The following is a 13,061-nucleotide window of genomic DNA, read 5'->3' as shown; positions in this document are numbered from 1 at the left end:
GTCTGTTTCAGTGTGCGTGTTCCCGTCTTGTCTTTATTCTATCTGGCTCTTTTAAAGTCTTTACCTACGCCATAGTTAAGCGTGTCTTTGTTTGCTCGGTGTTCATGTCGTTGACAGACAGCGCCGCTACCTCACCGAGATGGCCACTGCTGGCGTTGCCGCGCTCTCACCTGTCACCGAGGTGCGTGTCTCATTAGCATGGCGCGAGGTTGGGGGGCATGGCGGAGGTCACAGGTCATCCGTCAGGCAGATGAGACTGACTGGCCCAGAGGCTCAGCAGCTGTACTCATGTCCCAAAGGTCCTGCAGGGGCCAGGGAGCAGCACACACCGAGTCCTGACACAGGGCACCTCCCAGGCCTTTTCGTAGCCTTTAAATAACATCTCTACCTTTGGCTGGTGTCTATGGGTAGGCTACTGCTAGGTGGTTGTTGGAAACCTCTGGAGAAATGTGTTCAGCAGACAGATAGGAGACAAAGAGGTTTAATGTTAAAAGTTGGGCCAATTATGTTGAAAAAAATAATTACTTGTTTTAATAAAAAGCTATGAAGTCATGTTTATAGCCCAGAACATATGGTTGAAACGTTAAGTCACAAAATATGCCTGAGTTGCCCAGAAAACTACAAGACAATTAACACAATATTAAAAAATAAAGAGCTAAAAGGATTTCCTCTCCCTCAGAATTTCCCCACACTTACACAGAACTTTATTTGTTTTATATCACAGTCAACAATTAGGCCTATGTGTGTTTTGTCAAAGAACTTGGCAGAATTTACGCGTTGCTTACCGTTCAGGTATATGACTTCTATTGCCGATTATTCGATTCCCTGTGGGGTAAAAAAAGAGAGATACAAAGAAATAAATCAGAATCAAGTTAACAAGCATTTCCCCCTCAGGAACTCTTTCACACACCTTGTTCTATTTAGGCCTGCCATCAAACCAGAAACCAGCTTAGCAAGCTGACTTCAGAAGTGCCAGATAAGTATTTGTCAACACAACAGCTGGCACACAATACCCTCTTGTAGCTTTATGCCACAGCATATGCCAGTCAGTCGTAGTGTGTGCTAATTTAGCCGGGGTTGGCACTACAGGAGCAGATGGGCTGAAGTATTGTTATTCTCATTCCAGCTCCATGCCCCTAGGGGGAAGTCGCTAAATAAAATCAAAGCAGATGGACCTCTCTGGGCCGGGCTGTATTTACGTTAAACCCGCGAGTGTCCCACCGGTAGCCCGTGGGTTTCTTTTAGGTCTATGGTTACCTCCCACCTAGGGCCCATCCAAACCCTTGGAGAAATGTAACAGTTTAACGTTAGGGACTTTGTTGCCTTATCAGTTGAATACTGGCACAGACAAAACAACCCAGAGAGAGAGAGAGAGAGCGAGCGAGAGAGAGAGAGAGAGAGAGAGAGAGAGAGAGAGAGAGAGAGAGAGAGAGGGAAAAAAAAGAAAATCAAAATAGGGTCCTGTCTGAGGGGTTATTCACACTTCACTCACTGGACACATCGTCATGGCGGGACTTCACACACACAGCTCGCACAAGCTCTGGGCACGTTCATTCCCATGAGAAGGCAGGCCCGTAAACAAAGAAATCCTATCAGACGTCGAGTGAAGGTAAATGTTTAAGCCCATTCAGGCAACAGGAAAACAGTGATTTCCGACACTAAACATCAAAGGGAGCCGAGAGAGAACCATCCCGAGCCAATCAAACATAATCCAATGTACCACTCAGGCTAGATGGTGTTTTAACCTCTCCAACTGATTAGGCCTATATGTTTTAATGTATTGCCTAGAGACAGAAAATTAATATGATTTAGATTCCAAGGAAATGGGTTTTGATGTTATTTATATAGTTGTCACCCAGCTACGCCCAAAAGCAAAGATGAAATCCTATTCGTTTATGTTGCATCACTTCTGAGTAGACCTAAAGCTAAAACACTTTCCAGAACAGTCCTGGTCATTAACAGTTTCCTGAAACCTGAATGTGCAGTCCCTGAATGGCCACCACTCTTCGTAGGTGTCCTATGGTGCAAAGGCTCGTTTTGTGATTTTATCAGAGCCTTCCCAATTTGGGAAGATGATTGAATTGAAGCTGATTATTATGTGTTTAATGTATTGTAATATAGAGGCAGAGAACATATGATTTAGCCTACTTAAACACGTCCCAAGTAAATGGGTTTTGATGCTATTTGTTCGTCACCTAGTCACATCCAAAAGAAAGGATGGAATCCTATTTTTGTAGGCTACAGCTTATGTTGCACTTCTCAGTAATGTTAAAAAGCTTAAACACTTTCCAGAAGTTCTTGTCATTAACAGTTTCCAGAAACCTGAATGTGCAGTCCCTTATTGGCTACCACTCTTCCTACGTGTCCTATGGTACACACAGACTCATTTTGTTATTTTATCAGAGCCCTCCAAATATGGGAAGATGATTAAATTGAAGCTGTGTATAGAATTAATAGCTTCGGCAGCAACTACCACCAGATGTTTCTTCCTTCACTGCAGTGCCAGGTGTGGGAGTGTATCAGCAGTATGCATGCCATATTTTAAAGTCATATCTCTCGTTCAGGTGTGTCATGTTTTCCCCCCTGTTAATTTTATTACCCCTCACTACACTGTATAGAGAGAGAGGGAGAGGGAGAGAGAGATTTAAGATTAAATTCCCCAACTCTTCCCACATTTAACCACCACATTTTCACTGCCCCACTGAGTCAAACCTCTGGCGAGATGTAGAATTTTCTGATATCTGACACTTCTGAGGTGCTAAAAGCAGTGCGAGAGAGACATATGTTGGGACTGGCGTGTCAGCCGAGCACACCTGTGCACCCCCTCCACCCTACCCCACCATGTCGCCATGCCTTCTTTAACACTGCATTATTTACAGGTGTTCTGTGCATTGCGACACAAGCTGCTCTTCAAACAACATGTGTGTGTGCGTGTGTGTGTGTGTGTGTGTGTGTGTGTGTGTTTGTTTGTTTGTGTGTTTGTGTGTGTATCAGTGTGTGTGTGTGTGTGTGTGTGTGTGTGTGTGTGTGTGTGTGTGTGTGTGTGTGTGTGTGTGTGTGTCTGTGTGTCTGTGTCTGTGTGTGTGCGTGTGTGTACATGTGTATGTGTGTGTGCGTGTGTATCTACACGTGTGTTGCACCAAACAACTTTCCTCCACAGTTCCTGCTCTGCGCACGGTAATCATGTGCGTGCGGTTACAGGATGTGGTTCTTTACCATCTGTCTGGTGTCTGTTGGAAATGTGCCCTATATACTCCAGCAGCTCATTTCTCACCAGCGCACGCCTGGTGCCACACAGATCTTACCCCCCTCCTTAAAGAAAATCTCTTTTTCCCCTCTTTTTCCTTCATGAATATGATTGACTTTTTAATTGCTCTGTGATTAACCAAATGTAATGTAATTGTATTTGCTGAAGGGAGAGATTTAATAATTGTGGTGAGCATGTATCATCAATCCCAGAGACTAATGTGACCGTCATGGAAAGGATTCCTTGCAGCAGTTGAGAGTGTATTTAGCCTGGAAGCCAGCCCAAATTTACCCCGCCAACAAAATTTGAGGGCAGGAAATTCGACCGGGACTCGCTCCATTGCCCAGTTAAGATACTGTATGGTCGGACCAATCAAATCGTTTGGGGCGGGATTTGCGCGTTGATGACCATGAACAGATGAGCAAGAGCAACAGTGAAGAAGTCACTTGAGCGTGCTTGAGTTGATTTTGTTGACAACAAAATAGCTGCTGGAGAAGGGAATGTTTAGATTCCGCTATCACATCAGTTATGCAAGATTATTTAGTTATTGACAACACAATCATTTTAAAAGATGAAAAGAAAACAGCGATTTGGCCATTTGATATCCTCAAATTGTGTGGCTGGGGAAATTAGGCTGTCTTCCAGGCAAGGTTGAAACAAGTTCCATAATCAAATTCAAATGGTGTGTTACCAGAGTCAAATTCTGATAAGAATTAAAGTCTTGCTATGCCAGGCTATGAGTGTATTCTCTGTCGCATGAAAGAAGTGACAAAAACATTTAAAAAAATAATGTATGCTAAATGTTTTCCCTTTGAAATGAAAAGTCATTTGTTTTTCATGGCATGCGCTCAAGTTCCAGCATGGTACAATAGGACTGAGAGAGCCTGGAAAACAATGCAATACTATGCCACATAGCCCTGAAAGACAGAGATGCAGGGGAGATGATCTGAAAAGATGCTTGTTTTATTCCTCTGCTGAGAGGGTGACCCCCCTCCCCTCCCCTCTCACCCCCACCCCAACCTCCCACCACCCCAACCAATGCATAGCTAAACGCGTAAACACTGCTTGTAACACAAACAAAGGCATCAAGCAGCCATTTCATCAGCCCATTGTGCGATATGGCAGCCTGGCGCTGTGAATGTATTTATTAGTTTGCAATACATCCCTTTTCCTGTTGTTCCCGGGGCAGTGGATAATGCCGGTTTTGTTCGACGGCCCAATGTGTGCGGCGCTCCGGCCCGCCAGCTGTCAGAGCTGATACGGTCTCCGCTGGCCTCCCAGCCTGCCCGCTGAATAGCTAATTAGATCTGCCATTTTCAATCCACTGATTGCCATACATAATAGGGACAAAGGGGTCTGACAGCATGTAGCATTCAAGTATAACTGTAACAATTAATAATGGCATTAATTAACACACATGTTCGGAGCCATTGATTATGACATTACCTGGCTAACGGATGACCTGCCCAGCTATTTCATTAGCGGGGGCGCATATATAGATTGTTATTAATAAACTGCTAGCTCTGGCGGAGGGGAGGTTATTAATTACTCAAATTAGCGGGTGCAGGCGTAATCAAGTTAAACCTGTTTCATTTGCAACAATTGATCTAATTTTTACTGACCACTCCTGTTAGGTTCCTGTCGGATGGCCCTGCGGAAGAAAAATCACCTCATTAGCAAAAGTTTAATCCTAATCATAGTTCATGAATCGCCCCGCTTTAAGGTCATATCTGAATGTCAGAACCATTTGAAATTGATTGGTGTTAAATTGAATCAATGTAATGTTTGGGCGACAACAATAACAGTTAATGGATGAGGTTGAGCTGACCCAAAACAAACATGTTTATTAGAGGCGGAGGGAGGGAGGTGAGGGGTCTTGCACTTTTCTACTTTCATAATTCATCACATCCATAAGGAGAGAAATGTCACGTCTCAGGGTAATTAGCTTCAGAGGCGACCTGTTGGCTCTGTTGGACCCAGGGGAGGGAGCTTGGTGCCAGGGACACAGTCTGTGCAGCCAGAGACTTCCTTCAGGCACGTTAAGGCCACCTCAGCCTGAGCTTAGAGACCCCTTTATGCCACTTATTCATTTAATAACTGTCGAGGTACTTATACTAAATGTTTGAAAAATAGACATAACAGAAAAATGAAATCTCAATACTACAGTTTGCTGAATGTTTGCACAGGCCTTACACAAACCCCCAAAGGTCCCTGTTTTTCAGCATTCTGCCTTTTTGTTTCAGGTGACTGGAAGGTTGCCAGCTGCAACAAATCCTCTTGATCCGTACAAAGCTGGGGAACACAGAGAAAGAGGCCAGTCTCCAATGTTCCCCGGGCCCACCATGGAGCCTGCACAATGAACCTGGCACCCCTGATCTGAATGAGGTTTGTTCCCCCTGTTCCTTTCTTGAGAAAAAAACCTCCACTCAGGCATTCTGTTTTCATTTCTACACCTGGAGACGCAAAACAGCAGCCATTTTCGTGGCAAGGGTGAATTGGGTGTGAAATTTCACACACTCGGTTTGCACAAACACATCTTTTAAAATGCGCTGGGCTTTTTCTTCTGTTCCCCATTTTCAAGGTATGAAATCCTTTTGATTCCCCCTATACCGCCATGCACTGACCGTGGCCCTGCCAATCACTCCCAGCAGTGACGGCAGTCACCATTTTCGGAGAACAATTTGCCACCTTAAGAGGAAAATTGCTTTCAATATAAGCTCTCTTTGAAGGACAACAATAATAATAAAAAAAAACTACAACTGTAATACCACTCCTTCTGTCAGCGCTCGGCTGGGACAGGCTTCCTAAGGTTTCAGGACTCGAGTGTGTCTGCATGTGTGTGTGACGAGTGATGAGGGGTGGTGGTGTTGGTGTGTGTCTGTCTGTCTCTCTGTGTGTGTGTGTATGTGTGAAGTGTTTCTTTAACAAACTCTGGCCCCTGTAATATCAGCAGCTGTGTAAAAAGAGAAGTGGGCAAATGAAGCCTACTTTGAACATAACAGGCCTTGCATTGTTTGAAAATGACTGCTATGAACAGTAGTTGTCAGATATGGTCTTGCTGCCAGGAGTGAGGATTGTCATTTATTATATGTTGCACCTTCATCTGTCAAGCGCTGTTGACTGCACCTATTGATTTGCGAGCACCGGGGGAGACAAAGGTCACTTTGATCAACGCACCGCGACATGTACGAATCACGCCAGGCTGACATTCCATTACCTGAGAAAAAAGGGCCTCAAAATAAAGAGGAATATGTTAAAGGACAACAGACTTCAATTCCACAATATGACTATAATTAACAAAAGAAATGGCTGACTGCTGTTGAAAGGAGCTGGACGCGCTCTCCTCCAGGGGCCTATTGTTTGCTGGAAGCAAGAGTGATGTCTCGCTGATATTACATGCTTGACCTCTCCTCCCGAGCGCATCTCCGCTGCGCGGTCCCCCCCCCTTCGGTCTCGTCACATTTTCACCGCTTCCTCCAATCAAACATTGCCCCCCCTCTCCCTCCCTCCACCCCACCGTAAGTCTCACTGAGCTGTATGTGGAGAGAGAGAGAGAGAGAGAGAGAGAGAAAGAGAGAGAGGGAGAGAATCCAAGCGCCATATGGGGAAAGCACCCACCAAGTACAGAATACTCATCCGTTTCATTCATCCCCCTCACCTTTTTTCAGAGGCTTCATATTCTTGTCTGCAGTTCTTGAGGTTATCACCCACTCTAAAATACAAGCTGAGCGAGAAGAGCTGGAGACTGACGCCTTTAAATATTATGCATTACAAAAGTCACCGCCGGACCATCCATCATAATCACATCAGAGATGGTGAAATATGCCCCCACCCCCCTTCCCCAGCCCTTCCTTTGTGGTGAGCCTTAATAAACAGTCATACGACAGCCGAGGGAAATGGCTGCTGACAGGCTTTGGGCTTTTTATTTACCTGCCAGAATAAAAGGTGAGTTCGGGCGGACGTGTGCGAGCCAGTGGGAGGCGGCCGGGGGTTTATTAGGGACGGCGTCGTGAAAGGGTGCCCGCCGCCGCCGCCACCGCGGCTGTCAGGGAGGCGCGAGGATCACTTTATCATCGTTTGTCTGACTGTATGTGCCTGGGCCTGGGTCCTCAGGGCTTTTTAGAGAGGAGGGGTGTGTGTGTGTGTGTGTGTGGGAAGGGGGGGTGGGGTATGAGGGGAGGTGGCTTTCTGCTCCTGCTGTCTCTCCGGCTCGATGATGAGTGTTTTGAGTGTCACTGACCTGATCGCTGAACCAGGCCTTGTCTTGTCAAGGAGGTTTATGTAGAGTTGAAATGTATATGAAGAAGAAAGCCTACTGCACTGGATACATTGTGCGTTCCATATCCAGGATCTACACATATGTAAAGTGCACATATACAGGCCTTTTCATTTTACATTTGTATACTCAAACTTGGCAAAGGTCAGTAAGCTTCATTGGAGCATTTCAAACCAAGTTCCAGAATAGCGTCTTTATTGGGATTATGACACAGGACAGTAAGGGTCAAAAACACTCAGGGAAAGGAAGACAATAGCATAAATGTAAACACAGTGTCAGACCTCCGGGTGAGTTCCACAATTGTCTATATATTCTAATATACTTAAACCTGCAATACAGTTTATAAAACCGACGTCAGAAGTATTTTCAACATTGTCGGGAATAAACCAGGCCTGGGAAGCCGAAAATAGGCCTGCCTTGCGGAATACTGACTAAAAGAATATGGTGCAGTCATGAAACAACAGTATGCCACAGTGAGTCACTTCCAGTAACCCTGTCCACCCAGGCCTCTGCCAGTAAAACAGGTTAATCACAACGGGCACTTATGATCTGGTTGGAAAAATATTGTTGCCGTTCCCTGACATAGTCCATAACCTACAGTAGCTGCACCGAACATGTGGTTATGTGAAGTGGAGACTAGAAGTATGAGACAGACATTTCAAACAGCCCTTGGATGATTCAGCTTCAAATCAATTGCACAGCAGCCACAAATTATAGTCGACAACACCCTCGCTAATTTCATTTGGTCCACAAGGGGCGAGCTCCATTTATTTATTGTCTAAAATGTGAATTATCATGTATGGCTTTAAACAATGAGAACAAGAGAAAAACATTCAAACAAAGAAAGTGCACCGCTTGAGGGGGGAATTCACGACACAAAATTGATTAATATTTGCTTTCAAAATGACACGCCATGATGCATGGCTGCTCTCCCGATGCAAATGAGCGCTTTAAAGAGATGAATAGCCTCAACCGAAGATTGTAAAGTTCAAGCACAGGATTTGCATATTTATATTACAAGTTACTGATAATAAGTGCGGCAGCTAAGAGTAAATGCAATCCGTTTGTCAATGTAAGCCTCCGACATTACAAAACTAGACCTTATTAACTTTGGAGAACAGGCATGTTCAATTATTCATCCACACAATGCCAGCTATGTCGATGGATTGTACTGCCTTTTTCACTGTAAAACACAGTTAACAGAAAGGGGGAGGCTTGCACAAATTGAGTCTGAACTTAATGTAATGACATCATGTGAAAATCAAACCTCTCAAAGAACACCTCTCAAGTGTCATCAGATGAAATCATGCAATGAGCGTCATCTTGAAATTAGAAACAAGAAGGCTGTTCAAGCCGGGTTCAATTTGAATCAATGTGAACTGCATTTAAATAAAGAAGAGGCCTCCTCAGACTTCAGTTCCTCATACCTGCAAAGACTATTAGTGTAACATTTGAATTTGTATCACTTACGTTATAGGCGGGAGTTGTATATGGGGTACTCACAACAAGACACATATTGATGATCTCTAATATCTACCACTGATGTACCTTTCCTTAATCTATCCTTAGTTTATAAATGAATTTTTTAAAAGATTTGAATATTTAATTTACATATAAATTATAATTCCCTTTGAACATCAGTCATTTATAAGCGCAATCTATGATGGCAGACTGTGATCTGACAGGCTACGTCAGCCCTTTTTTGCCCTCACAGTTAGATTATCTATGGCCACTAGTGTGCTGTACACTTGTGATATTACTGTACAATAGATAGATCAAGTGTGTTTTTCAAAAACAAAAATGGGCAGCTCTATAGCCTTCTGATTAAGCCATTATAATGGGTTGTGTGTCCTACTTGTATGTGTGTCTGTGTGTGTGTGTGTGTGTGTGTGTGTGTGTGTCTCTCTCTCTCTGTGTTTGTGTGTGTGTGTGTATGTGTGTGTGAGAGAGAGAGAGAGAGAGAGAGAGAGTGAGAGTCTGTATGCGTGTGTAAACTGACCCAGTCTCAAATATTTTCCACTTTTCAATCACATGGTCTGTTCCCAGCGAGGCCTGTAAAACGAGTTATTATACTTCAGCAATTATACAATCCCCCCACCAGAACTCCAGGTGCACTTGGTAGAAACACTTGGTAGCAGAGAACAATGACTGTGAATGGAGCTGAGGTGTGCCAGCTCGGCCTTGGCCAGAGAGAGAGAGAGAGAGAGAGAGAGATGGAGAGAAAGGAACATTTATCTAAATCCTTGACAGCTGCACATGTAGCCTGTAGTTGCAATACATAGAGAGTGACAAAGCTATAATTTAATCAGCATAACACATTCCAACTAAATTTTGAAAATAACATACTAATGTACAAAGAAAATCTGTATGATGTGGAACAGAGTGAAAGAGAGAGAGAGAGTCTATGTATACAGGGTATAAATGTGAAAAGCCCAAATAATGCACTGCAGTCAGTGTAGTGAAGTCTTTAAAAGAACTATAACTCAATCCGTTTAACTAGAAGAGACAGGGACCAATTTGCAGGATTTATGCTTTTCCTCTGAAATATGAATGAAGCACAGACATATCTGTGCGGCAGTGATGATAACATTAAATCTAATCAGAGTGGGGAAAATGGATTTTAAAGGGCCTGTCATTATAATTTAGGGCTCATAGGAAGCTATTTCAACAACTAAGCTAACTTAATTCCCCATAAGACAAGATGCCATGAGAGTGCAGAAACTCAACGGCCTTAATATAAAGAGATCCTTTTTTGGGCGGCCATTATGGCATTTTAACCCCAGCAGATGACAGGGTGACTTATGCACTGGGCGAGTATAATAAACAATGCATAAATTGCATTATGGGTTCCCAGAGCAAAACCTAATTATCAGTGGAAAAGCACAAGCTAGCCACATCATAATAAAACATAAAGAAATGGATTGTGAGCGGTATGCAGGTCACTGGCGGAGCACAGACGGCCTTGTGTTAGCCTGTGTGCGCCTGCTCATCGAGGAATGGAGAGACACAGCCACTTTGTTTACAGATGTAAAAACCTGTGCTTATACACACAAACAAATGACCCAACAAACAAACAACAAGGCATTCATATCCCAGCATTGTTGGCTAGCTTGGCCATGAATCCACTGACCATCCAACCAGTGCCACTAAATGCCCAATGTTAGCACATTTGTGCTCTTATATGTATGCAATTGCTGTGGATGGCTGTATTGTTTGTTGGGTTGTCTATGTATGACAGTGCAGTAATATAGTCGTTGTGTTAAACGGAAGATGGGATGGAACAGGATATAGATTTAAGCATGGGTAGACGCTCTATGGTGGCGTCAGAAGCCGCTGGAGTATAAAGTCGGGCTGGATCAGTTGCCAATACATTTTAGCACCTCATGTGACAAAGTGATATGGATTGGTGCTGATTGTAGGCCTTTAAATATTCAGACGCGCACACTTCTGCAACTGCACTGGCAGCTCATCCAGCACAGAGGTGTCGATACAGACGTGTCGCGCCACGGGAGCTAAACACCAAGACGTGTGGAACAGATATAGCCTCAGTTTTAAGGCTCTTACGAAGGAGGAAAGAAAATGAGAGAGAGGGACATAACATTATCAACTTTGAAAAGGAGTCTCTGTAACTTTGCTACGCATTTTCAGCAACCTAGTTTGACGTTTTTGAATTGGTTCCATGAAGCACAGCAGGGTTTTTTTTGCAATGGGCCATTCACAACAGTAACTATAGCGACAATTCACAACAATAACTATAGCGATAATTAAAACTATAATGATAAAAGTGCCTACACTGACCAAAAATAAGTCTCTCTTTGTGTTGATGAAGGTGATGGCTAAATTTTGGTAGGTCCTGATTGGCTGTCAGCTTTTTATCGTTCGTATCGTTTTTATCGTTCCCGAAAATCGCTCCGAAAGTGATCACCAACAATATCGTTCTTCAAGTCGTTATAGTTATTATAGTTTATGTGTGGACTTTATCATTCATGAGCTAAAACAATATTTTTTCCCTGTTATCGTTATAGTTATCGTTCTTGGTCTGAACGACGCTTTACTTCTACATCCATACACACATTGTGCACACATCTACAGGCAAATACACACCCACACACACATACACACACTCACACACACACACACACACACACACACACACACACAACCCTCTCTTGTTATTCCTCCACTTGGGAGCAGTAAGCAAGGGCCGCGACAGGCGCTGGTGAGTGGCCCTGTGTGGGCCGCCAGAGCGGGGCTGCCATGTCGTGCGAGGTGTAATCTGATCATATCAATCATAATTGTGTTAGCCGCAATCCATCTGACTGGCGGTGCGGCCGGGGTCAGGGGAGGAAGCAAGGCTCCACTTGCCATCAATTACCAGCCATAAGAGAGTGGTGGATGAAGCTCCTCTCTCTCTCTCTTTCGCTCTCTCTTTTCCTCTCTCTCTCTGTCAGTCTGTCTCTCTCTCTCTCTCTCTCTCTCTACGACCCCCCTCCCTCCACCATAAATAATACCATGAGCCTCCTGCGCTGCCGATCGATGTGGTACAGTTCCACTGTCACAGCTTTAATGGCAGCTGGCTTTCTTGGCGGCCTGGATCAATAGTGCGTCTCCTCGGGGCCGAGTCTGAGCCCCCAGTCGAGCCCTGTGACGTGTGTGTGTGTGTGTGTGTGTGTGTGTGTGTGTGTGTGTGTGTGTGTGTGTGTGTGTGTGTGTGTGTGTGTGTGTGTGTGTGTGTGTGTGTGTGTGTGTGTGTGTGTGTGTGTGTGTGTGTGTGTGTGTGTGTGTGTGTGTGTGTGTGTGTGTGTGTGTGTGGTGTGTATGACACCCCTGTTGTGATTGGGGAGATCGCAGGCCCTTTCACTTATTTACTGTGACTCCAAATCCACCCCCCCCCCCAACCTCCAGCTTACCCCTCCCTCACACACACACACACAAACACACACACACACACACCCTCCTCTCACTAGCTTGCCCCCCCCCCCCCCCCACATCTCCACCACTAACCCTTTCTTCCTGGGTTAAGTTGTGGCCGACTGTTGTGTGGGGGCCCATGGAACACCTGTTGGGGTGGATAGGCACATCAGCTGCTTCTGTTTTGGCAGCCCGGAGCACTCACATTTCCTGGACCTCAGCTGGCCACACACACACACACACACACACACACACTCACACATATATGCACTCATACACACACACACACACACACACACACACACACACACACACACACACACACATATACACACATAACCCCCCCCCCCCTCCCCCCCCCACACACACACAAACACACAAATTCAGACCATTCACCAGCTCCCTGTGATCCATTGCATCAGTGAAGCACAGTCATGTAATGGGATGAGGGTAAGGAAAGCCAAATCCAGAAAGCTCTGACCCAAAAGCACCCCAAAACACAGAGTCTCTTTGATGAATGCAGTGTACAGAACACTCCTCATAACCCCCAGCCCTACAACTCACCCCATATCTTCCCCCGTGAGCACCACCTCCACTCCAGATACATCAAAAAGTCTTTGTGAACTA

The 13,061-nt window shown here is 44.7% G+C and overlaps 1 long non-coding RNA gene across 1 annotated transcript in view; it reads left to right on the top strand.

The window, feature by feature from the left end:
* The first annotated feature begins 1,288 nt into the window (after positions 1–1,288).
* LOC134095249 (uncharacterized) overlaps positions 1,289–13,061 on the top strand; it is a 14,021-nt gene continuing 2,248 nt past the window's right edge. Inside the window, exons 1-2 of the long non-coding RNA XR_009940557.1 lie at positions 1,289–1,609; positions 5,491–5,632. This is a non-coding gene — a long non-coding RNA (uncharacterized LOC134095249). The remainder of the gene's footprint in view (positions 1,610–5,490; positions 5,633–13,061) is intronic.

The sequence above is a fragment of the Sardina pilchardus genome, chromosome 11, assembly GCF_963854185.1.
Source record: "Sardina pilchardus chromosome 11, fSarPil1.1, whole genome shotgun sequence".
Classification (NCBI taxonomy): Eukaryota; Metazoa; Chordata; class Actinopteri; order Clupeiformes; family Clupeidae; genus Sardina; species Sardina pilchardus.
The sequence above is the reverse complement of the archived record's forward strand: the minus strand, read 5'-3'. Positions and strand labels throughout refer to the sequence as shown.